Raw genomic sequence first — 26,697 nt, forward strand, 5'->3', positions numbered from 1 at the left:
AAGAGATGCAAATGTATGCATAATTGGTTATGTATTGCATATTTATTAAATACATTTCTGGAAAAATTGTAATACCAAAAAGAATGGTTTAATGTGGACCCTCTAACTTAATCTACTGGCTGAGCTTCATGATGGCTATTCACCTTATGTAGCCCCGCCCCTTTTTGCACTTCCGTTTCGAGCGAAATTGTGGAGCGATTTCCGGTTCGGCAGCGCGACGCAGCTAGAGAGTGTGAACAGCGGTGAGCAATGAAGCATAATTGAAGCGTAGGGAAGAAATATTTGTTTACAGAAATGTTCTAAACATAAAAGTAGTACGTTTATTAAGTTAAGTAGTAAGTCATTTGTCAGTTAGTCGTTTGTTTTTGATAAACTAGCTTATATGGCTAACGTAGCCTATACACACCGTGGGCTTATCCTCTTATTTCGATGCGGCAGTCGGACGGCTGCAACGAGGATGACATGAGAAAGTGGCTAGATTACTATGGCCATATTTAACTGTGTGCTGTCCCTTGGAGAAGATGGAGCCACGGTGAAAATTGTCAAGAGCACTGAATCCTACCAGTACCTTCATAGTGGTAAAGCGGGCTGACCTAGGCTACTCCAAGTAAAGGATTAGCTGTTTTCCACGCAGCTTCAATGGAGGAAGGTAAGACAGTACAGTGTTTATTTGTTTTGAATTTACAATGATTGTCAATCATACAAGGGCATATTTCTCTATTCTAAAGTGTAATCTCAAATCATATTAGTTGATCTTTCCTAATATACAATAATGTGATTACATTTAGTTGAAATGATTAGCTGTTTTCTCTGTCTAGTCTAACCAGAAAATAAAAAATAACATGAAGACTATCTATTCATGTGAAGTAGCATATTAAATGTTTGCAGCTACTTTAGAACAAAAAGCCTCTAACAATACTGAACCTTTGTGATAACATACAATTGTATTAAAACATATAATCAAATTTAACTTGTAATGTGGATCATGCTAACACTTTTTTTGTGTATCACAGCACTACGAGAATCTGGCAGAGGAAGAAGGAACGTATATAAATGGATTTGAGGTTAGTGAGTTATGTCAAATCTTCTCTACATAAAAACACAATATACCCCATGTGAAATGACTCCATACACAAGGCATTGGCAATACACCATGTATTGTTTAGTAGTTGCTCACTCAGTTTGTCAAACACTGCGCAAGCAACTATTAAATGAGATGTACAGCAATCTCTACATGGAGTCGTTTTTTCATGAAGTTTAATGCAACTCTTCCACCTGCAACAAAGTTATTTAGAATAAATTAAGATTAACTAAATCTTACATAATCAACATATTTTAATATCAGTTATTGGACTCATTCAGGATCATTGTAATATTCAGTTTAATCTCTTGAGTTGTCACTCTCTAAATCAGTGCTTCTCAAATGGTCAGGGGTGCGGGTGGCCTTGGTTTTCAACTGACCAAAAAAAAAGCGAGCGCGATGTGTGCTTGTATATGGTCATAATAACCTTGCGAAAGGCCGCAATTTGCAGTAAATAAACGTCCACATGTGTCTCTGTAGGCTATTTAAAAAGAAATCGAGCAAGTAGACTAATAATAACATTAATGAATTATTGGTTATCGCATCACAGAAGGCCTATTGGCCTATAATAATAAAAAAACACCACCTTAACTATGTTTACAGTTTAAAAATGTGTTGAATGAAATGCAAACCTCAGTGAATCATTTGCTCTTGTTTCTCTGTCCTGAGATTCACACAGACTGAGCAGTCTTGTTTAAATGTTACAAATTGAGCTAATAAACTGAACTTTGAATTTTTTTTTAAGTTGCTGCAGAAGTTATCTCAGCTAATTTTATAATCTAACATTTAATTTGATAATAAGGTGATTGTATGCAGAATGCTCATGCCAGAAACTCATACAGATAAATAAATAAATATTAGCAGGTTCTCAACAGTATTTCAATTTAGGGAGGGGCGCGAAACATTTTCTGTCCCTTGGGGGGGGAGGGGGGGGGCATGACAGAAAATAATTGAGAACCACTGCTCTAAATGACAGCAGCCAAATCAGTTGCACAGGATGGGGTCTATTTCTATGTTACAGAAAGTACAGGTCTAATGATAACACTTTGATCCAAAGTAAGTTTTTTTTTTTTTTCAGATGTCTGCCATCATTAATCAGAAATATTTAGAATTGCTGTACATGTATATTGATTCAACCACTCGATTGCTGCTTGAAATAAATGTCTCTCTCTCTTTTTTTTGCACAGTGGTCAGCAGATGAGCCATGGCTGTCGGCTAGCCCTGATGGAGTGATGGACACTGAGCACTGTTCCAAGTGTCCAGTCTTGGGGAACTCCTCTGGAGTCTCAGGAAGACCACTTCAGCAATAAGATATCAGATGTGAACACTGGGTGGGGGGGGGGGAGCATCACAATCACATGGGCCACACGTCGATTACATGCAGTGTTGCAGTGGTGGGCAGTAAATAAGTTAATTTATTGAGTTCCAAACGTAAGTAAGTTTTTTGAATATCTGTACATTACTTTTGCTTTTTTGGGAACTTATGACTTGAAAGCTACTACTTCACCAAGACATAAATTGTACTTTTGAATCCACTACATTTCTATGAGGCTAACAAAGTAAAACTTACTTTAAGGCTAAGAAAAGCTTTGAGTAAGCTGTGGATTTTTGATTTTTTTAAATGCAGTTGAACAGACACTCTGTCTCTCACATTGGGAAACCGGTTACAGTACAGCGGGTACTGTAACCGGTTTCCTTACGTGAGGAACAGAGTGTCTGGCCTCAGCTGGTTTTCACAAAGCATAAGGACAGTGTTATCAATACTTAGAAAAACAATTAAACTGAAAGAAGCAGAGCAGTGGCGTCTTAACATGACGGGAGGAGAGTTTACCAACAAGACATATTTCTAATTTCCAGTTGGTGTAACCAAAGCTGACCCCATCCCAGCAATATTGCTGGGTGTAGCTAATGATGCAAAGTTATGTGCAGAAATTGTGCTTAGAGGCAAGCAGGTTGTCATTATATGATATACAAGCAGCTTTGTAAAAACTAGATTCAAACCCACTGTTCATTTCTTCCCTCCCGCCCTAATGTTAAACATTCTGTTAATGTAGATACAACCTGACACTTTTATATGCGTTTCTGAACTCACAATTAACTGCAGAAACAAAATTAAAACTGCTTCCAAAATTGCTTGATTAATATAATACATCTGAGGAATAATAACAAGATATTTCATTGTTGAATGCTGTTGAAATTAGAATGTGTTTTTAATAAACTTTGTGAGATTTTACTGTACATTTCGCTTGTGTCTTTTGTAAAAGGTACACATTAACATTTGACTGTACATTTTGCATGTCTTGTAATACGTAAACCAATTGACATTTAACTGTACATGTCTTGGGTGAAACATGAACTGTAACTATGGTCACAAAGGGTCCAGTCCTCCCACTGGGTCACAGCATCTCAGTGAGTTTGGCACATCCACGACTCGCTGCTGGGTGTCGCAGTCATCTAGTAAAAGAAAATTGTATTTCATTAATGCAGCCTACAAACAAAATAATAATTTCCCCACTAAACAACTCTAAGATACATTTGCATTTACTATTTCCCATAACCCAAAATGATTGCAACGATCTGATCTGTAGGCTACTTTGACAGGTTATGTGGTCATCATAGGCCTATATTTGGCCCAATCTACATTAGTAGGTAGCCTATATTATTATCTGGTTTATCCGTTTCACAAGTAAGATATGTATAATGTTTACATTGAATGTAGAATTAATTAGATAACAAACGTTACATGATACATATTTTTTTCTTTTCGCAATTGTTCACACTTTTTAAACAAACCAGTATAAACAGAGGAGGTTGTTGATAGTTTGACATACCTGGCTAGCTAGTAGCACCCGGAGTAGTTTCTTCAACGTAGCTTCATATAGCCAAGATCACTTCTCCGGGTAAGGACGCTATTCAGTTGGTTTTTAACCCATAAAGTCTATGGGCTACACTCAGACCGCGCTGACCGGAAGTTCATGCACAAGTCGGATTGCTCGCTGTCCTCCATGGTTACGTTCCAGAATAAGGTGAATACGTTAACATTTATACCCTATTCGCCTACATTGTCTTGCCTTCCTCTTCTTGGAAGAGGTCGACAAATTTTGCATAGGCCTAGCCTACCTGGGAAGTGTGATAGCTGTGGACGGTGGGACAGAGGAAGATGTGAAGTCAAGAATAGGGAAAGCAAGAACACCTTCAACATAATAAATAAGATCTGGAAAACCAAGAACATCTCAATCAATACGAAGCTCAACATCTTCAACTCAAACGTTAAATCCGTCCGTACTGCTGTATGGATCAGAAACCTGGAGGAACACCAATAACATCACCAATAAACACTGCAGACTTTCATCAACCACTGCCTTAGAAGCATCCTCAGGATCTTTTGGCCAAACCGCATCAGTAACACCAACGGGAATTGGGAACGCACCAATCAAGAGCAAATAGAGACACAGCTGATGAGGAGAAAGTGGAGCTGGATAGGTCACACACGCTAAGAAAAAGCAAAATGGCAATAACCAAACAGGCACTAACATGGAAGCCACAAGGCAAACGGAGCATAGGAACACCCAAAAACACCCGGAGAAGGAGCACAGATAGATGTGAAAAAGAACGGACTGACGTGGAAACAGCTGGAGAGGATGGCCCTAGACAGACAGGGTGGAAACGATCCATCAATGGCCTATGTTCGGAAAGGAATTTAAAGGCCTAAGTAATTAAAGTAAGCCTTGCTTTCACCTTTTGTATTGAATATGGTATAATATTCTACAAATAATAAAATAAAATAAAAACGTTGTGACACTGACCACTGACCATAAGAGATGGGTTGAATTGAAGCAGCTTGAGTTCAAACAACTCAAACTGTAAATATCAGTGCACCTGAGCACCGAACATACAAATTGTACAAAATCATTGTCCATGTCAATATTAGTAAAATAACTGGTTATTTACCTATTGCTTGCCCAGTCTGACCATGTACATAGGCTGCTGTGCTGCAATCCGATCAGGGAAGACGTCACAAAAACCACCTGACTAACCGTAAAGGCTTTCTTTGACTGCTCCTAACCAGGGTTTAGGTTGCCAAACAATTCTCATCAAACCGGGCGGGCGGCAGCCTGCTTTGAAAAGCGCATGCGCAACATCATTCAATCTTCCTTGTACCGAGTTAACATGAAACACCTTTCTGACAGAAAAGTCTTCACTAAGAAGTTTTGAATGCTACATTAAACGGCTCCCTTGGCATTTGGTGTTCAATTCAGGCGATGCTCGTGTGCTTCATTTAGTTCGCACTCTCTGGAAAGTCTCTTGTTGCAACTTTATTTGGGTCAAAAGGTTTAGTCAAGCTAGTTCCGCCTTGCTTTCTCCCGGTGATGGATAGCAGCGACAAGTGTCACAAGTAAGAAGGGGCTCAACGAGATACAGGGAAAAGACACGCCTGCTGCCTCTTTGATACATTTCCAAACGAGTGTACCTACTAGAAAAGGTAAGTAGACTGTGTGAGCGAGTACAGAATGTGTGGGCTAATAACGTCAGCTAATGCTACAGTACAGGGACAGTAGCCACCCACCTGTTGTTGGCTCTAACTTACTTTAGCTAGCAGCAGCTGTAGCAAGGATTTCGCATTTGGTAGTACAGTTTATAATACATTTCTATTTTTTAGCTCACAAAACTAGTTTTGTTTGGTCAAGGAGAAAGGTGAAATGCACCTCAGACTGAAAAAAACATTTGAAGCACTGTATTAGACTGTTGGAGTGCTTTTAACTTCCACAGTTAGCCTCTGTTATCCTCTACCTGTAGGCTACCTTTGTGACGTTAGCATGCTAGTGTACATGTAATGTTAGCTATTGCGATGCTGAAAAGCTAAAGATACTTTACCAATGACTGTAGTGTTGCTGTCTGTAGATTTCAGCTCACTTTACAACTGCGAAAATATATAAACTTTGATTTTTAATATTTATTTTATTCTTTTGTAATTATTGTACCTTTTGTATATTTGCGTTTGGGGAGTCACTGAGCCCTCGAGCTAACATTGCACGTCAGCTCTGTATTATATTCTATGACTGTCTAATGACAGGAGGGAGGCTTCAGGTGTTAACTATTTTGGCTCTCAAAGAAAGTAACTCGCCTCCGTGTGTGTCTGTGCGTGTGAGGAATTCCTCTGCATTCCATTCACAGGCCCGTCTACCTGTTCCAACAGGCATCCAGGGCTTTAAATACTGTCTGTTTGCTGTAATACGCCCTATACAGTAGGGCAGGATATAGACTCTGAGAACGAGAGAAGACAAAAGGACGTGCAGCTCTTTGTATTTGTTAGATAGGCAGCATTGTAATCGGGTCAGTCATGTTATTGGGCTTTGTACACGCTACAAATAGAGCGGATTATTGCATTTGACAGGGATTGCACCACATTTACTGAGTAGATTTTTCTCAATCTAAATGCTTAAAGGTGGTTAGCACTTTTGAATGAGGTTGAAATTGTCTGTGATTAGGTATGTTGCAGGGGATTTTGTTTACAATGACAACTTCTTTGGCACGTATCCAAATTCCATCTAGTGGTAATTAGAACCTTAACCAAATGGCAATGTTTTCATTCCAGTTTGGGTGATAGTTTACACTATGGCTTAAAAACTTGCTAACATTTGTAAGTAACATTTGAGAGAAAGGTATGCCTTTTGCCAAGGAACAAGTTTTTGTTGCATGTCCAGGACATATTTTTGACCTTGTAGAATGGTAATCTTTGGTCAGTTGCTCTATTTTCTCTTGTTCTAAAAAGAGTTCTAGAAAGAGTTGTCTACTGCACACCAAGAATGAATATCTGCCACATATGTATATAGATAGGCCTACAAATTATACATATGCCTAAAACCGTTTTTCCAAATTAAACTATAACAAAAATGGTGCCACCTTGGCGCTCTCTAGTCAATTCTCACATGGGAAACAAACTGTAGAAATGGCTGAATTTGGTAAAACAAGCTATTAACTGGGTAGAATAGAAGTGATTAGACAGCAGAGATATATTTATATTAAGTTGTTTGAGCATTTTAAATGTTGGTCTGTGTGGGATTTATTATATAATCTGCCATTATGTAGCTCATGACAGTGGCTCATTGAGATCCATGCAGCTAGCTCTCAAACAAACTAAAGCCTGGCTCTTTTTTTATTGATTGCCAAGTCTGCAGAATGGACTTGGCCCAGTGGCTGTTTGTACTCCCCTCAGCTTTGCAGAGCGCTGGCCCCTTTGTCTCATCAACTGGAAGCTCTTAATGAGCTGTGGAAGCTTCCAGTGAACAAACGGGATTGTGTTAAATGTATGAGCTAGTGCTACTAGTGTAGAGTAAACAGAACACAGATGATTTTAAACCTATCCAGAGGAATCCTGTGCATTTAGCATGACAGCTAGATTATTAAATGCCTCATGCACTTGTTGACATTTAGAATGCTGCTTCAACAAGATCTTCTTACAGTTTGGATTTTTCTTGGGTTTGTATTCATGTGAGTAAACATTGAATCTAGAGGCTGTGGTGAGTTGTTTCAGTAACAGTAAGCATATCCGATTAGCAGTGGCAGGCCGTCAGGGCCAGCAAAGCCTTCTCTGCTGGCCTAGAGACTTTCAGAACACAAAAACTATAAAGAGGGGAGTTTCTCTAGCTAAAGAGCATTTCAGTCAGCCTGTCACACAATCACTGTGTTACCATGAAGCTCACTGACTCGGATGAAATCACAATAAACAACCTGTAGATATTAACTGATTAATAATGTAATTGTGTATACCGTACTTTTCGGACTATAAGCCGCAACTTTTTCCCCGTTTTTCGACCCTGTTATTACACAGCACAGTATATGTTCTGTAGCTACTAGGGATGGGCGTTAGTAATCGAGTACTCGAGTACTCCTCGTTTCAAATGATCTCGATTGGTGGATGAGGAAAATCGTTTTTTGTTTTTTTTAGTGTTTGTAGCCCTTAGGCCGGCCGGCAGGCCGCCCCTATTTTAAAATGTTATATACGTGTACAAAACGGCACAAAACGGATAAAATAAAGTTTAACAAAATTAAATATTTTGATCCAAGTTAAATAAACTAAGCGTTGTGTCAAACAGCAACCGCAAATAACTGCCACCTCCGTGCAGCGCAGCCAGTGTGTGGTGTTGGAAAACTTGGAAAGTCACGTAAAGAATCCAGGCTGACTTCGGGCACATTCGAGCAAACAACAGTTAAGAAGCCTTTATTATGGAATATAGGATTGAGATTCAAAAGCCGACCGGTGTAATGTTCCGTTAACGAGGAATTAGTCGCGGTAATTAGTCACGGACGGAGTGAGCATTACGCGGTTGGATATACAACTACTACTTCTACTGCTTTGGTGAGTTATTTAGCCTATCTATGTGTTTAAATTGTAGGACAATAATTTTATTGTATTTGCTGCCCTTCTTATTTTAAATGTTGTCTATTTTGATTGTTAGCCAACTACAGCCCATACTTTTTTTCTCTCTCTTTTTTTTCTCTCCACCGCAGACCTACTCGATCGGTTTAAATTGTGGCCCGCTTATTTAATTACTTTCAGTTAGGAAAATGTGTTTTAAACTTGTGGAAAATAAATCCTTACAATCGTATGGTAACTGTGACTGTTTGACAAGAAGCATTAAGCACAGGTTATTGGCTTTATTGCGATGCACCGTTATTCTGCAGACAGATGCGCTGCGTTCTAAAAATTTAAAAAAGTTTAACGAGGAATCGATTGATCCTCGAGGAATGCAAGCGATCACACGAGTAGTGAAAACACTCGTGTCCATCCCTAGTAGCTATTGCACTAAATGGTAACACTTGAATACGTTATGCAAATATGCAACTTGTTTGTTGAAATGTTAATAAATGGGAGCTTCCTCAAGCAGCCATCTCTTTCCCGACAATCCTCTCTGTGCACAAATTCTTACATATGGTAATTAAACATTATAACACCTGCGGCTTATATTCCAGTGCGGCTTATAGTGCGGAAAGTACGGTAATTGATCCAAACCATGGAAATTGCAAGAAGGTAGGGATGCTCGATAATGAAAAAATCATAATCATGAATTTTTATTGATTATTAAGACAGTTATTCATTGATTTAACAGTGGTTGACACTAGGGGTGTAACGGTACATGTATTTGTACCGTACCGTGACGGTACAGGCACGTATTTGGTGTTACAGAGGTGGACCGCGGTCCGTTTGTGGCGTACATAGCGTTATATGGCAAATGTACAGGCTTGTTTTGCTGTGTGGAACTTAAAACTTGTCGTCGGAGTTCCCCCCGGACCATTTAGCCTCCGGCTCGGCTCGCACGTGCGCAGTAGCAGCCAGCGATTGAGAGTCTTATCTCCATGGTGAGCATGAGGGTCAGGCAGTGTTGCTAACTTAGCAACTTTGTCACTATATTTAGCGACTTTTCAGACCCCTCTGGCGACTCTTTTTTCAAAATAAGCGACCAATCTAGCCGCTTCTTCTGGTGTTATTGGCGACTTTTGGAGACCCTGGCTGTCGCTAAAGCATGTATCGCTCTTAACTTCTAAACGAGCAGCGGGTGACTCCGCGGCCACTCCCCCCCGTCCCAGAGCACTGACAGGCGGCCGAGTTCTCACGCAGCAGTCAGAGCAAGAGATAAACAGCTCTCCACTCTAGTGTTCCGTTTGCATCACTATTAGCAGTTATAGTAACCCTCGTTTACAGTCTATCAGTAGTGCAAATAAAGATGTTATACAGTGCTATCGAACAGAGAGCGAACTGCATGACGAAAGTCAACAGGAAACCGGAGCTTGCAGGCGCCCCCCTGTTATTCAAATCCCGTTTGAGAGATAACTTAAGATTCCAGGTGAATTATGAAAACAGTGATAGACGTTTGGAACAATGTCGGTTGTTTCACTGCGATCGCCTATGCGGCAACACGTCGAACATGCATTTTAGAAGGCACCAAAATAAATAAATAATAAAAAAAAATACGGGGCGATAGTGTATTACAGAACAGTTAGTGGTGTTCGGAGCGCAGAATCTAGGACTACTATAGGCTACTGACGAAAATCACACAACACATTGCATCTATTTATTAACAATATTTATGAATTTAGGCTATATTTTGCTGCTCCAACTCAAATTCAGCCCAGCCAGGCGATAGTTAAGTTTCAGTTTCGTTTTCATCTCCGTGGTATACAGCCGTTTGGACCAGCTGATCGGCTCCCGACAGCAGGAGTCAGTCTGCGTTCCAGTTGTACTGGGAAGTCGGATTTATGGTGCCAGTGATAACTGAACTAAATGATAAAATAAAGCGATCTTCTCCTTCCTATAGCCTATCTGTCTATCTTTATCCCTCCACTGCACACTCAGTCACTACTATCCATGCTAAAAGGAAGCAGGATTATATAACCTCATTTAGCACATTATTTTTAAATATTTTATATTATTTATTTATTTATTTTCTCCCCCATCTAATTTTGACGATTTTTAGAAAAATGTGTTGGTCTGTAAGCGCTAAGGGAGCATGTTTAAATAAAACCTGTGAACCTTAACTTTTAAATGTATTTTATTTCATGTTTCTATGTGCTACGCAGGCTTAGATATTAAGGTTTTGGTAGACTTGACAATTCATACTATTTTTTCAGAAAACCCTCAGGCATTAAGGACATGCATCCTAGATTGCCATAGTCATCAATGGGTTAAGAGAGCTGCATCAATATTTTCTTTTTTTAAAGTCAAAAAGACCCATTAATAGCCTACTGTATATTTTTTCATTGCAATTTTAGTTTATACTGAACCTACACTAGTATTTAATAAGTATTTTATTTATTGGAGAATTGCAGCAGTATTTTTATATTTGTTATGCATTTTATTTGTATGTTACATACTGTCAGCTAGTTACTGATTCTCCCTTAACTATGAACCGTACCGTACTGTACCGTACCGTGACTTCAAAACCGAGGTACGTACCGAACCGTGACTTTAGTGTACCGTTACACCCCTAGTTGACACTAACGGTTGCCCGCTTGCCCGGGACAACTGAAAATAATGTTTGGGCAAGTTGAGATTGCTTCTTGGTTGCCCGGACGGGCAAGTGGATTTTAGAGGGTTTGTCTGTAGTCTAGGCTATGTATTCATGTGTTTTACAGTCTGCAAAAAAAAAATTTCCCGCTAACTCACACAAAATAGATCGACTATATTCGCAATTGAGCAGCTGCGCGCGGCAGCCAGCAGCATCACGGTCGCTCTTTCGCACTCTATCTCTCTCTCTCTCACACACACACACACACACACACACACTACACACACACACACACAGCCACACAGCCTGTGTGCGCGCAGTTTCGCTGTCTACGTTCCGAAAGCCGGCTCTATCCTACGGACCTGGTTCCGCTATATTCAAAACCCAGAAATCAATAACGTTTGAGCTTATCGATACCGCTATGGAGTCCAGTAGGCTAGGTCACATTATATAATTTTAAATATCGAGTCGGGTCATCTTCATCTAATTAGGCCTACTTCAGCGTATTATTCCACATAATACGCATCATTGACTGTAAAAGTGTTCTACCTTCGACTGTCTTGAAGAAACTCCTTCCACCCGCTCCGTCTCAAAAAAAAACAAAAAAACTCTTGTCTGCTGAGCCGCTGCCGCTGCAGACGGGCTCCGCACCGTCTCATCATTCATTCAATGCAGCGGTGATCAACAAACGAGAGACTGTAGACAAGTCCCGCAGTTAAAAAATCGGATAGTTTTTAAATCCATATTAAAATCTGCAGGATAAGACCTAGTTAGCTAAAAAAAATCGCAAACGGTTCAAATGTGATGTGTTCAGGTCGGCTCAGTAAAATGATTATTAGGCAAAGGTCAATAAAATGACATCATGATGTGTTCAAATGTAACATCAAGAAAATAAGAAATTTGAGTTTTTCGCGGAAAGCTTGAATAATAGCCTACAGTTTGGGTAAAAAACTTGTTTTCCCGGCAGCAATAGGCTATAAACTAAATAGTAGGCCTAAATATGGAATTATGACCTGCTTAAAGTCCTATCCTGAGCTCTGCTCATCTTGTAAGCAATTAAAGCAATAATACCAGTTCTCTTTAAACAAAATAATAGAAAGATATCGATAAAGATTTGGATTGTGGAGTCTTTATAATGGTATCAATATGAATAGAAATGAATGATCCCCCTCCTTACTTACAGTATAACTGGGAAATAGCTTTAACATGGTGGACTTTAATAATTGTATGGCACACGATCACTTTTTGGCACAATGTGACCGTTTTAAATAAGTAACATTTTTCTGTAGAAGCTAACATTCAGCTTGACTCTGAGCTAGACTGAGTTTTCTGAGCCCCTGGGCAAGGTGTATGGCAAAAAGAGGCCCTTTCACGATGTTGCAGCAGGACCAAGCGCTTGGTGTAGTGTGTGATGTCATGATATCTAGGCTTATATGAATTGTTGTTCGTTTTATGTGGTCAGGATGAAACTAGTAAGCAGTGTTTGCATTTAAGAGATAAGAGATCGCTAAAATGTATAATTCAATTAGCCTATACTGTATATATCATTGTTTAACAGTTTTTTTTTCTTTTTTTGGGCAAGTGAACACAACATTCGGGCAAGTAAAACATTACCTGTACTTGCCCTATGGGCAAGTGCATTTGAAACCTTAGTGTCAACCCCTGATTTAAGAACATCATGCTTTTATTTAACTTTTAACAAGGTTGTTTCTATAAACACCATGGCTTTGGACTTAAAATATATCCTAATTGAACTGAAAACAAGGAAAATGCAAATAGATAAGTGAAAAATATTTAATATGAAAATATTTTTTATTGTGCTAAAAAGTCAGCATCTTAGTGAAAAATATTTCTAATAATTGAATATATTTCTAATAATTGAATAGATGAATATCAAAATACAATTAAACTGTTGCAAATGGTGTTGATAGGGCACGTCTTTTGCTAGCATTACATCTAAGGTGATTTATTTATGTCTCAAGGAGCTGGTTGGATGGGCAGATGCATTGTACAGTGTTGACTGTTGTGGTTGCAGGAGTCAAGGAGCCTTAAACTTCCTGTGTTTTTATTCTTGTATTGCTTGGTCATAGACCACTATGAATCGACTTTTAGTGAGTAAAGAAATTGGTCGCAAAGTTTGATGTGCAGACATGGTCGCTCGCAAATGCCTTTTTTTCTCTCTTTCTCTCTCTCTCTCTCGCGGTCGCGTATGTCACGTGACTCGGGTGTCCTCGCGTGACTTATCTTGCACATTATTTTAGTCTGTTGTGAACTTGTGAGTCTGAAGTGTTTTCGGACAATACGTCTTCTAGAAGTTTTTCAAAAGACCCAGCAAACGTACCTCTCCCCCTCCTACTCGGAACCATGCTCGGAACCAGCTGTACACTAAACTATCAGGTGAGTGTCGAGCGGAGCGCACGGCCGAAACAAGGGTTTGCTGCATTTAAAAGCATGCATGTCACGGCGTGCGGAACAATGATAGTTTTATTACGATTATTTTGTTTTCATGATTGAGGGAAGCCGTAATAGTAATGGAAATTGAAATTCAAGTTATTGCCCAGCTCTATAAGAAGGATGACTTAAATTGGGATCAATTTGGTGAGGTTTTAATTTGCTAAATGTATTCTCAATCTTTATAATTTTGGCGCTGGTGATTTTCCTTTGGCGCTGAATAAATCCTCTTTGACGGGTGCCGAAAATGTCTCTATGCAGGAAAAACCCAACATATATTGCAGTTAAAGACAACTGAATTGAGCTTCGAATACTAACTTACCAAACGAGTATTCGAATAATTCGGATCAGCCCTACAACCAAGGTATGCAGAATACCATCTCTGAACGCTCAACATGCCCAACCTTCAAGCAGATGGGCTACAGCAGCAGAAGACTCCACCGGGAGTCACTCCTGTCAGCTAAGAACAGGAAACTGAGGCTACAATTAAAACAGTCTCACCAAAATTGGACAATAAAAGATTGGAACAACGTTGCCTGAGGCCTGTTTCAGGTAGCTGGTTTTGAGGCAACCCAGAGTTTGTTCGCTCTGAGTTAGTGGAAACTCTCGGTTTTCCGTTTCAAGAAGCAGGTTCAGCGCAACCGAGAGTCAGTTACTGCGGCAACATACGCCGTGGGTCTAACCTGCTCTGGAGGTGGTTAGACTAGGGCCCTATGAAATCCGTTTTATTTTTTTCCAAATTCCGTTTTATTTTTTCACAAATTCCGTTTTTTCCGTTTTAATCTCATGACTTCCGTTTTTTTACAATTAACACTCATTTCGTCATCAGAACGAGTGTCTAATTATTGCGAACAAATACTATTCTAACAATTTAATCAGATATAAGGCTAAATTTAAAATACATCACAACATTGCACTGTTTTTTGTGCTTAAAAAAAACGAAAAAACAAATTTGTTGGGTATAGGCTATAACAGAAAATAAAGCCATTCATTTTGTGCTTCAAGTGAAACATTAAATATTATTTTTACATAAATAATAAAGTCCTTATAAACTTTTCAAGAAGCTGGACTAGAGTGAATATTGGACAGGCTTTATAGGTCCATGGCTTTTACCTGTGGTACAGTGCTTCACCTAACAGCTAGCTGCAACACCAACCTACAGTCTATTGTGCGACGGAGAGCTAGTTATCATTAGCATCAGCGTTAGCCGACATCACGGCAACAGCTGAATAATGTAACACATTACATAAGTTACACTACATGAAAACAACGGGCTGTAGACGCTAGAGTTATAATTGCGTGTAGGAAACATTGTTGAGACTGGAATTTCGTACCACAGCGGCCGTTCCATAATACAACACTCCCTTTAGCAATGGCTGAATATAAGACCTCCCTGTGCTGTGTATCTGCGGGAGCGAGTGGCATTAACAACTTAAAAACAGTAAACGTTTAACATGATTACGTGCTTTTAGATGCTTTAATCATATGCCGAATTTATAAACGGACCATATTATTAACAATAAATTAAGTTATGTACATGTCAGAGTTACGTACATGGATACATTCATAAGTAAACATTGAATAGACAGATTTGTGAAAGGGGTTTGGCGCCGTGTGTTACATTAGCGATCCTGCAGCCAGGCTCTACTTTTCACGGCAGTAGTTTGGTCTTTGGTCAAAATTCCTCCCTAGTTCTGCTTTAATTTCAACCGTGTTGTTTCCCTTTGCCTTGGAAATTGAATTTCACCAAAATAATGGTGAATTCCGTGACATTCCGTGTTAAACAGTAGATTCCGTTTTTATTGCCCGATTCTGTCCGTGTTTTCGTTTTCGCGGAAATCATAGGGCCCTATTAGACCTACCCTGAGTTTGTTTTCACTTTACGCTGCAGCTCCGACTGAAGAAAGAGTGTCACTGTCACACGCGTCCCTGTACAGTTTAAAGCAAAATCACTCCATAGAAATCTCCATCGGGATGTTTTTATCATTTCCTGATGATTTTACGTTTGATCGATCATTTATCTGATCAGTAGTGTAGTTCTCAGCCCTCGTGCCGTTCATATAGGCGGCCACCTTACACATCGTGAACATGCTTTACATTCAGATTAATAAACCTATTGTATTGTATGTATCTCTTTATTTATTTTTATCATTATCAGGAGTTTTTTAACATCTGTGCCACTGAACATAGGCTATTTATGTCTGCACGCGATCGTTACTGTTCACTTGTGTCATCCCAAAGTCACAGACAAGCCTCGTTAAATAGCCCAATATGAATATAGAAATAATATAATAATTTAAACTGTGATCACTAGAGGACAAGGGATCTGGTAATAAAACAATCAGGATCTACAATGGAAACTGTCACCTTATGTGTCAAACGTTAATATCTTTCCCTCCCCATTTAAAAGAAGCGACAGTCTGTTTACTGCACAGTATATAGCTTGCCTACATAATACAGTGAATATAAAACACTGTCAGCAATGCTGTGCAGCGGCATCTTAATAATTTTGTTGCTGCTGATATGCGTAATTTCTTAAAATAGACTTGCTTCTCATACGGAAGCAATGATGCTCTTGACAAAAAACTTTTGCACCGTTTTTTTTTCTGAATTGCCGAGGTGATTAGATCAGAGTTATGAGACAATATCCCCGTTCATTCTTCTCCATAAGCTCATCCGTTAATATTTCTTACTCTAGTGGGAGGAGCGGAGAAGTTTTCTTTTTTTTTCTTTTTTGAGAAGTGGATAAGTGGGAGGATCAAGCATTTGTTTCTTCTGTTTCCATGGTGAATCATGTTATCAGCGATCCATTGACGATGGCTTTTATGCACACGCTCCACCCAGAGTGAACACGCTCAGAGTTGATTAACCCAACGCTGATCCACTGTTCTGAAACCGAAAACCCAGAGTTGCTCGTCAACCCTGCGCTCTGAGTTGACCAACTCAGAGTGCAGGATTAAACTCAGAGTATGTAAAACCAGCTACCTGAAATAGGCCCCTGGTCTGATGAGTCCAGATTTCAGTTGCAACATTCAGATGATAGGGTCAGAATTAGGCTTAAACAACATGAAAGCATGGATCCATCCTGCCTTGTATCACCGGTTCAGGTTGGTGGTGTAATGGTGTTGGGGATATTTTCGTCGCACACTTTGGGCCCCTTAGTACCAATTGAGCATTTTTTAAACGCCACAGCTTACCTGAGTATTGTTGCTGACCATGTCCATCCGTTTATGATCACAGTGTATTGTACCTATCTTCTTATAGCTACTTCCAGCAGGATAATGCACATTGTCACAGAGCTCAAATCATCTTAAACTGCTTACTTGAACATGACAATGAGTTCACTGTACTCCAATGGCCTTGCACAGTCACCAGATCTCAACCCAATAGAGCCCCTTTGGGATATGGAAAAACAGGAGATTCGCATCATGGATGTGCAGCCGGCAGATCTGCAGCAACTGCGTGAATCATGTCAATATGGAAAAAAACCTCTGAGGAATGTTTCCAACACCTTGTTGAAAGCATGCCACGAAGAGTTAAGGCAGTTCTTAAGGCCAAAGGAGGTCCAACCCAGTACTAGAAAGTTGTACCTAATAAAGTGGTTGCAGGGTTTTCTCTGCATAGATTTTTTTTGCCTCATGCCAAAGACGATTTATCCAGCGCCAAAGGAAAATCACCAGCGCCAAAATTATAGAAATTGAGAATAAGTTTATAAAGTTTAAAACCTCTCCAAATTGAGCCAAATGTAAGTCATCCTTCTTGTAGGGCTATGAGAACATTTTCATTTAAATTTCGATCACTATAATGGCTTCCTTCAATCATGAAAACAAAATAATCGTAATCAAACTTTTGTTGTACCGCACGCATGCGGGCTTTTTAAAGCAGCGAACCCTTGTTTCATCTGTGTGCTCTGCTCTCCTCATCTGATAGTTTAGCTATCAGCTGGTGCGGAGTAGGAGTGAGACAGTGCGTAAGGCCAGGATCTTTGAAAAACTTTTATAAGACGGCAGAAAGTCAGCCTTTGGTCGAGAAGAAAGGTAAAACTAATTGTGTTACTTGAAAACATTCAGAACAGATTAAGAACACTGCAGGCTACAATGCAACTTGTCTATCCAATAAGCTTCATGAGACATAAAGAAATCATGCACTCACATTCAAAAGATGTGCCCTATCAACACCATTTGCAACGGTTTATTTTTATTTTGACATATTGATTGATTAGATTGATTTACTTATTTGCATTTTCCTTGTTTTCAGTTCAATGAGGATATGCTTAAAGTCAAAAGTCATGGTGTTAAACGTTAAATAAATGCATGATGTTCTTAAATCAATGAATACTTGTCTATAATAATCGTGATTACACAATGTCAATCAAAATAATCATGAATGTGATTTGTCATAATCAAGCAGCCCAACCTTGCAATTTCAATGGTTTGGATCAATTATAAACAATTACATTATTAAACAGGTAATCAGTTTTAACATTTTGACTTCATAATAACAGGTTCTTTATTGTGATTTCATCACAGACTCAGTGAGCGCCATGGTAACGCAGTGACAGGCTGTTTGAATTGCTCCTTAGCTGGACATAATATCCCCTCTCCTAACCCCACACCCCTCTTAAAAACCCATAAACTTTTGGCCATAAACTTTTGGCATTTTTGGGGTTGCACATAGTCGCGACCCCAAAAATGTTGGTCCGCTTACTGACCCCCCCAGAGTCCCACTCTGAACCAGGAAAAAACCTGGGCTGGTGAGTGTACATCATAATGGTGTCAGTCAAAATATGTCCTTGTCAAAAGGAATGAAAGCTTATAATCTCCTTTTTAAAAAAAAAAGTATACAAAGAGACTGATTTACACTTGAACTCGTGTGAAAGTACTGCATTACTGCCTTGAGATCCTGTTACCGAACCTGAAAATCTGGCTGCCATTTTGTCTAGTGTTCTTTATTTTACTGTGTTTGCTTACTACTGCTGAAATAGTCCATACAGGCTTGACACACGCAAAACAAGAAACCGGCCCGAGGGCTTTAGCGTTCCAATGCAGGAGTATACCGGCTCAGCTGCTCCACATAGCTGTGCACATTAACCTACCTCTGTGTTTGCTTTGCTGCCAGGTAGCTGTAGCCTTTCATAAGTAGAGCTTGCAGGCTTGGGCCCAGTGCACCCAGAGGATATTTGAGAAGAGAATTGGGTTGCAGTGCTGCTGCTGAACTTTATCTGGTAAATTATTTGTGAGTTCAAGTGCTTATCAACTTCTCTCTGTGGGCAGGTTGGAAACATGAATAATACATGGATTAAGCCATTTTAAATGGTAAGAAAAAATTACTTAACTTACATTGATATTTAGTTCAGATTTAGTAGATATTTTGTGTTTTCAGTAGACTAGGGCTGGGCGGTATGACGGTATCATACCGTGGACGGTATGAAAGTGTCTACCGGGAGAGATTTGGCCATACTGTTTATACCGCAGAGAAAAACAGTTCATGTCGCAGGAGGCAGCTGTCCTTCTGAGTTCCTACAGTTACACTACAGTAACACCGCTGTGCCACACGGGGGCTCTGCAGCAGAGTTCTGGGCCTCATCTGTTGCTCTAGCTTTTTAGCTCCGGTGCGCCGTCACTTTACAGTTTACAAACAAACTCCGTGTCACGGTGGCAGAGCAGCTGGTTTTAACTGTCAATAATGTTATCGGCAAAGGAAACTTGCTGCTGTGTGCGGCGCTTCAGCGTGCTGTTGCCGTGACGCAGAGTTGGCTTGTTTTAAGTCGCAAACTACATGGGTTAGCTCTCTTGAGCTAGCTGGCTAACAATGACATCTTTAGCATCTATTCAGGGCTTAACCCCCGTGCTGTTATTGGTGAAGACAGCCAGCCAGGCTGGTTTTATGTAACTTTAAAACATGTCAAACTTGAAAATATTATTTGTGTTGAAGCTGGAGTGAAAGTATTACTAGACATTTGCACACTAGTTAATTTTGACAGCTTTTTTAAATGAAGATGAGCAAATACCGCAGGAAAATTCAAGTATTTCATTATTTTGATATAGGCTACTATCAATTGGAAAATTTAGGCTACACATTTGGTTGATGCTGTCATTTTTATTTTGCACTGACTGACTAAAGCCAGACTGGTGTGTTATTTTGCAACAGTTACTCTTTTGTATGGAAATTTAAGTTCCAAGCAAAATATAAAAATAATCTAATGGGATAAATTATGTATACGGTTATTTTAATCCATTGAATTTAAAGGAAAAATACTAAACCGTGATATATATCCATACCGTGATATAGGGCTGGGCGATATGGGCTAAAATCAATATCTCGATATATTTTTACTATATCTCGATACACGATATATATCTCGATATATTTCAAATCTCCTCTAAAGCACATCCTAAATGCTCAATTAATTTTTTTTGCATAACATCACACCAGTAATATGATTTAAATAGTCCTGCAAAATGTGTCTGCACTAACGATGCATTAGGCTACATGAAACAACATCTTGTTTATATTCTTTAGTGCTTTCTATTGGAACAATTTGAAACTTGTACATGGCAAAGAGTTTGCACATTGTATTGATTATTCCACATCCTTCCACTCCCATACAATGGATCCAGCATTATTTTATTTGGAAACTGTTTTTTCCATTTTCTGTTAATCTGTAAACTGAGAACACTAATTATGACTCATTACAACCACTTTCTAATAGTTTATCACCACTAACCCCCTGAAGATAGCAGCCACACTTTAAATGTAGAACAGGTTTTGCTCCATAATAGTAGGCCTAGTCTATGTGTATAAAAGGCTCTGACATTTATAATGGTTACTGTCGCTTTAAGAGCAGTTGCTCCCAGTCTGTAGTGTATAAGTTAAGTTTCGTTTTCTGCCTGTTAGTCCGAGAGAGAGATTCATGCGAGCGCCCACCAGCTGGTGGCTCATCGTCCCTCGGTTACCTGCCTTATTGTTTAATTAGCCCTCCTGCAGTTTCACTAAAACACTATGTTTTGTTTATAAAAAATACTCGCAAATGTAGCCTACTTTACATAGACTTTTAGTTAATAAACGGTGTGCACCTCCCTTGGTGCTGACATGGACCTATTATAAGAGGCTGCCCGTAATAAATGTGATGCCGTGTGACGTTGTCCCAAAAACTCTCCGTGAAGTCGGAGTAATCCGCCCCCCGGCGCTCGTTCACCTTCCTCTCATAAGGACCAGGCTGTACAGCGGCCGCTTATGCTGTCAAGCGGCCGCCTCCCCCGTTCTTTCGCATGTGTAGCCACTAGCCTTCCTCTCATAAGGACCAGGGCAGGCTGTGCTGTGTACAGCGGCCGCTAATGCTGTCATCTGCGCCCGCCTCCCCCTGTCGTTCGCCTGTGTGCTTCTTCTCATAAAGCATGGACCTACAACAAAGGTCCATGCTATGAACGACGGCCACCATCGCCGTCTTTCGCGCCCCCCTCCACCCGCTCGTTCGGCTGTCATAAGAGCACAAGTAGCCCTCGTCTTTTTTTCCTCCCCCTCTCGTTGTTTTCACATGGCGATACAAGTAAACACACACAGGGCACAGACTACGTCACAGGTGCACGCCCAGGAGACTCTGGTTGGGAGGGGTGAGTGAGTGATTTGCCAATGCATGTAGTCTGAGGCAGAGAGCCACAGGAAAGAGCGAGAGAAGCGAACACCAGCGAGTTTGCCGGTGGCGGCGGCGGCTAAAAAAAACACATTACGTGCCAATTTGTATTCGATGGTCGCGATAGGGTCATTTTATACATCCCCTGGAGCACATCCAGGGTTCAACATAACTTTTTTTTCCTACTGGCCCGTCGGGCCAGTGGATCCGAGTTTTACTGGCCCCTTGTATATTTTCACTGGCCCTGCACACACTTTTTTTTTCTTCATAATTTAGTGTCAATAATTATAATACCTGTATTAGAAAAATAAAGAAAGATAACCAGATCTAAAGGGAATATCTATTCTGTAACAGTATAGATATTCCCTTTAGATTTGGTTATTTTTCTTTTAGTTAATTATATGAAATGTTGATATTGCTCATACACATAATATAAAACCAGGCAAACATATTGAATTAGAAGCCTACAACTAAAAGTATGTTGAAAGAGTCGGCCAGTATTTTAAAGTCCAGTAGTTTGATGGTTGTTTTTATTCTTGAATTTGGGCAGTTTAATTAATAGTTCACTTGCAGAAGTCATGATCAAACATAAAAAAAGAAATAAGAGATGAAGGTCTGATCATTCTTTGTGGTGTGGTAGGCTGTTTTTATTACTTTCTCTATATGCATTAGGGATGTGAATGTGTCGACCGAATGACCGGTTTTCCACTTGCGCTCAAGTTGACTTTAAAAATAGAATAGAAATCCGAAAATCAGTGGGTTATGCCGTTTTTTTAATGGGAGATTTCACCGTGTATGTGAGTTCACGTCTGGTCGTGAGCACGCTGCAGGAGTGTCACTTCTCCATGAAGTGTCAGCTTCACATAAGAGTCCGGTGTGGGACCATTTTTTCAAACTATTGATAAAAAACAATGCAGTGCAAAATATGCAGCATAAGTTAAACGCTCGTCTAAGACTATGACGTTAAATCACCTTAGAAACACACAATGCCTTCGTCCGATCACAGCAGCGTTTCACCGTGTGATCTCGCCAGCGAGTGAGCCGCCGCGCAGATGAACTGTGGTTTGTGGCTAAAATAATAACCGGGGATATTCTCCCCGTTAGCGATTTCAATGGGAAAGACTTCCGCGATCTGATTGAATGTCTCGAGCCTGAAAACACAGTGCCAAACTGCGCGACTATACTGTACAGTGAGCGGAGTCCCTCCGTTCGTTTCTGTCTACAACCGACACAATCACCGGAGACGCATTCACAGCGTTTAAATAACGCCTCTCATTTGTATTACCATTGGGGCTTGGATGAAAATACTGTAACATTACGGCGGCAGATAAAGGAAAAGCGCAGTTATCAATTTCTGCACCTCAACCTCTGCTGTGGGAAGAAAGAAAGGGGGCAAAGCAAGTCGATTGATTTGTCGACTCGCAGGCGGACAGTAGGCAGCTCTGCCAACGGAGCGAGAGTGCACCCGCTTGTTGCCCCGCCTGTCAAAACACCCACGCATCGGTGTCCACTGGCCTTTCATTAAAAAATATATTTTATATTAGGTTTATTATATTGAGTCTTAAATAAACACTGCTTTCATTCCGACTCTCAACGCGCATTTCAATGAACCATGATGTAGTCTACAAAAAGATACTGAACTGTGATTGGCCAGTCACTGGCCCGGGCGGGACAGTGACTGGCCAATCAACTTGCCCTGCATATGATTTTACTGGCCCCGGGCCATCGGGCTATACGTTATGTCGAACCCTGACATCTCGCGATATATCGAATATATTCGATATATCGCCCAGCCCTACCGTGATATAAAATTACCTATGCCGTGATATAAGATTTGGTCCATACCGCCCAGCCCTACAGTAGACTATACATTGTAAACAAAAGTCAAATGCACCGAAATGCTGTCAGACAGTTTTGGCGAGCAAAAATGCAAATCGCTCGCAATTTCTACCATCACTACATCACAGACACAGAGCATTGGGCGGTTATTTTCATGCTTAATGCTGAGCACATATCAGTGTTTCCCGCAGGATTTTTTTCAGCAGCGGTGCTCTGGTCCCCGAACCCTCTAGGGGGTTCCGGGGGCATGCCCCCCCGGCCAAATTTTGTTGTACCCTGTACATTGGAATCCATGAATCTGGTGCATTTTGAGAGGAGAATATGCACTTAAATCCTATTCACACAGCCCTGTGTATTACTGTAGATGGGATTATTGGTGTTGTAACTTTGCCTTTTGTGTCTTCATTTACAGATTTTGACATTTTTGTATAGAAATTTTTATTTCAACAAAAAATGCCACAACTCAAAAATTATTTTGCACAATTTATTTACAGATTTTTGCCTAATGCTTAAATACTAAAAGTGGTTGCTATGCCCAAAGCATCACAACCTCTGACTTTTGTAACCATGCCCTAAACAAAAGCACCAACCCTACAAACACAATAAGTGCTTTGCACTGTGTTTGAAATTCTCCAACACACTTCTTTCAAAACACTACACACTGTTTTTTACTTAAGACACATTGTTCAAAAATTAAATCTCCTGCAATCATGGGCAAAACACCTCTCAGGATCTACCACTGCACCCTCTCTCTCTTGTTCTCCTTGCTTCTCTGTCACTTCTTTCCTCCCTTACTTGGTCTATCTGTATTTTCTGTAATAAACTTGAGCACTTAAAGCCACTACGAGTAACATGGCACGTTGGCGTCCCCTTTGGACAAAAGCGGTAGTATTTTTACGACGCCCGCTGTCGCAAAGCTGTTTTCTAGCTCGTGCCAGGCGTGCGAGTGTGAACTGAGAAGGGCGCAATATAGTGCATGTCCGTGTATTGAAAGTGTGAGGACTCTTTTCGGCTCCGTGAGAGTGGTTTTGACACTGCATCAACTAATGCCAGTCAGTGCTACACACACCTGATTGCAATGAGTTGATGCAGCAGCGTCACCTAACTACTCTCTCACGGAGCTGAAAGATTACGTGTCCTCACAGAAAGCGAATGAACGAGAGACGGCAGTTAGTATGGATCACGATGAGGTAATGTGTTTGTGTTGTTAATGTAAATAATGACTATTTCAGATAATGGTGACAAACTTTGTGTTAGTACCAACCGCTCATTCATTTAGGAGTAAACACTGCAGTCTAGTTTCGCTCTCGTGAAATTGTATACACGTTGCTTGGCAACGCCCTCGTCCCGCCCGTAGCCTATATCACTCTCCCTTTTATCTTTTCTTCATTGCATTCTCTTTTTTTTCTTTGATGGTTCAGCCCCGTTATCAGTCATTATGACGACAAATAACTGTCTCAAACAAGGCTCCCGCTCCCCTTCCCTCACCTGGAGGAATAGGCTTCTCAAATCGCGTTGCAGCGCCACACTGAAATCTGCGACCAATACGGATATGCGACCATAGAGCCTGCACGACCGAACCGAAAATCGGACTGGGTGTGCGACCAGACCAAAAGCAGTAATAAAAACTATATAAAAACGTCTTTCTTTGCACTGATGGTCTCGTTTGCTGTTAAAGATAATTTATGATTATCAGAGGAAACATGAGGCTGTTTAAAAGATATTTAAATGTTACTCGTAGCCGCTTTAAACAACAAGTAAGAAATGCTAGAAATCTTATTTGTTTCCTTCAAATTACCTTGTATACATGTATTTGTAATGTTCAAATACTATCACCTAGCATTATGCATTCAAATCCAAAAGAAAATTCTCATTAGCTTGAAAGTTTGCTTCCCTAATTTGCTTTACTAACCTCAGCTCCTCCATTGTCCCCGTCTGCCTTTCTTTTTCACCCAGCTTTTTAGACTCATCTGCAAATGTAATATATATTATTTAACTATGTATATATACATTGTGCACAGTGCATCCCTTAAGAGTTTGTACCAGCCTTTTAACCTCTGAGCCCTAAGCCATTTGAGATGTTTTGGTTCGCCTGGATTTATTCTCTTAAGATAGCATTCATCACCCCTATAATGCATAGCTGTCAAGCTATCATTTATTTGGGTCACAACCTGGACGATCAGAATATGTGTGCTGCAGTGATGTCGTTTGAATGTAGGAAATTATCAATTAGACAGTAAAAAAAAGCAAAAAATATCTCACAATTATTTATTGATATGACACAAAAAGGCACATTGATTAAGCTTGTTATTGCTTAAAAAGTGATGAGAAAATTCTAAAATAAATATAAGTTATACATAATAGAAACTATTCGTGCTCTTTTAAAAAGTCCATAGGCTTTTTCCCTGCATTTATGCTAATGACCACATGCTTACAGGCGATTAGCATAAATCCCTAACTAAAATACGCGATGAAAACAGATTTTATATTGCAATAAAGAACGACATCGGATCTAACAGTTCCCGAAAATACCTAGGCTACAAGCTCCTGACTGGATATAAGCTCCTGTAAAGGCTATGAGTGATCCAAAAAGAGCGACAAAACACACACACACACACACACACACACACACACACACACACACACACACACACACACACACACACACACAATAGTCTACTAGAGGAAAAACGGCACGGAGGTTACGGTTTATGGCCTAGATAAAATAAAATTACGATAGGGCTCAGAGGGTTTTTAGTGTAGGCTACTGCCACACTCGCTGTTAGGTTATTCTTCTTCTTTGATGTTGGCTACGTGATGATGTGCCGCGTGTTGCGCAATTTACGTTACGCGCTGCCCATTTTCTAAAAGGAGCTACGTACAAAAAAAAAATAGAAAATGCGAAGGAGAAGGATTTTTATAGCGGCGGCGCACGTTCATGTGAACGTGCGGGAAACACTGCATATTGTAATTGCCAGAATCTATTCAATGTGCTACTTTCCTCTTTCAGCCCATGTTACAATTAGGGCTGGCCCAAATTATTCGAATATCCGAGTATTCGTTTGTTAATTTAGTATTCGGAGCTCAATTCAGTATTCGGGATATTTTTTTTTTTTTTTTTCAAAACATTATTTTTTCATTTTTTTTTTGCAAAGGTAGCTCAAACTGCAGTATATTTTGTCAGCAAATAATATTTGGATACACAAGTTATAAAACAATTGTAAAATACAAATTAGAGTCGAATTATTTGAACTTTGACCTAGTTGGCCGCTGCCCTTTGCGCAACCAGTGATATCAGCTGTAGTAGGCTACGTGATGTTACAAGAGTGAGGCAAACTAAAAGCGGCACCAAAGCGCAGGAGGGAGAGAGAGATGGAGAAAGAATAGATTGTGTTCCTAATAACTCTATAGGCTACCACAACATTAGCGCGATTTCGGAAGGAAATGTAATGCTTGTGCTTGGCGTAATGCTAACGTTAGCTTAGCTCAGCTGTTTGTTTACATTCAGCCATCATCACCCGTGACTTGCTTGCATCATGGGAATAGGCGGTCAATAATGGATATAATATGGACACAAAAGACTATCAATATTGGATCTTTGTATGGATTTATAAATCGCCGAAAAGATGCACGTTCCTGGATGAATTGATAAGCTCCTGTTCGGGTTACGATGGCGCAGAGGACAG

The 26,697-nt window shown here is 40.0% G+C and overlaps 1 protein-coding gene and 1 long non-coding RNA gene across 2 annotated transcripts in view; both read left to right on the forward strand.

Annotated features, from left to right (window-relative positions):
- The first annotated feature begins 226 nt into the window (after positions 1-226).
- On the forward strand, positions 227-2,405 carry LOC307264547. The gene is made up of 3 exons (XR_013845320.1): positions 227-649; positions 1,014-1,064; positions 2,269-2,405. It is a non-coding gene; the product is annotated as an uncharacterized lncRNA (long non-coding RNA).
- A 2,843-nt stretch (positions 2,406-5,248) lies between these two features.
- phactr4a (phosphatase and actin regulator 4a) overlaps positions 5,249-26,697 on the forward strand; it is a 125,661-nt gene continuing 104,212 nt past the window's right edge. The window contains exon 1 of the mRNA XM_080045705.1: positions 5,249-5,564. The gene's annotated coding sequence lies outside the window, so the exon portion shown is untranslated. The remainder of the gene's footprint in view (positions 5,565-26,697) is intronic.

The sequence above is a fragment of the Ammodytes marinus genome (genome assembly GCF_949987685.1).
Source record: "Ammodytes marinus genome assembly, chromosome: 17".
NCBI classification, from domain to species: Eukaryota; Metazoa; Chordata; class Actinopteri; order Uranoscopiformes; family Ammodytidae; genus Ammodytes; species Ammodytes marinus.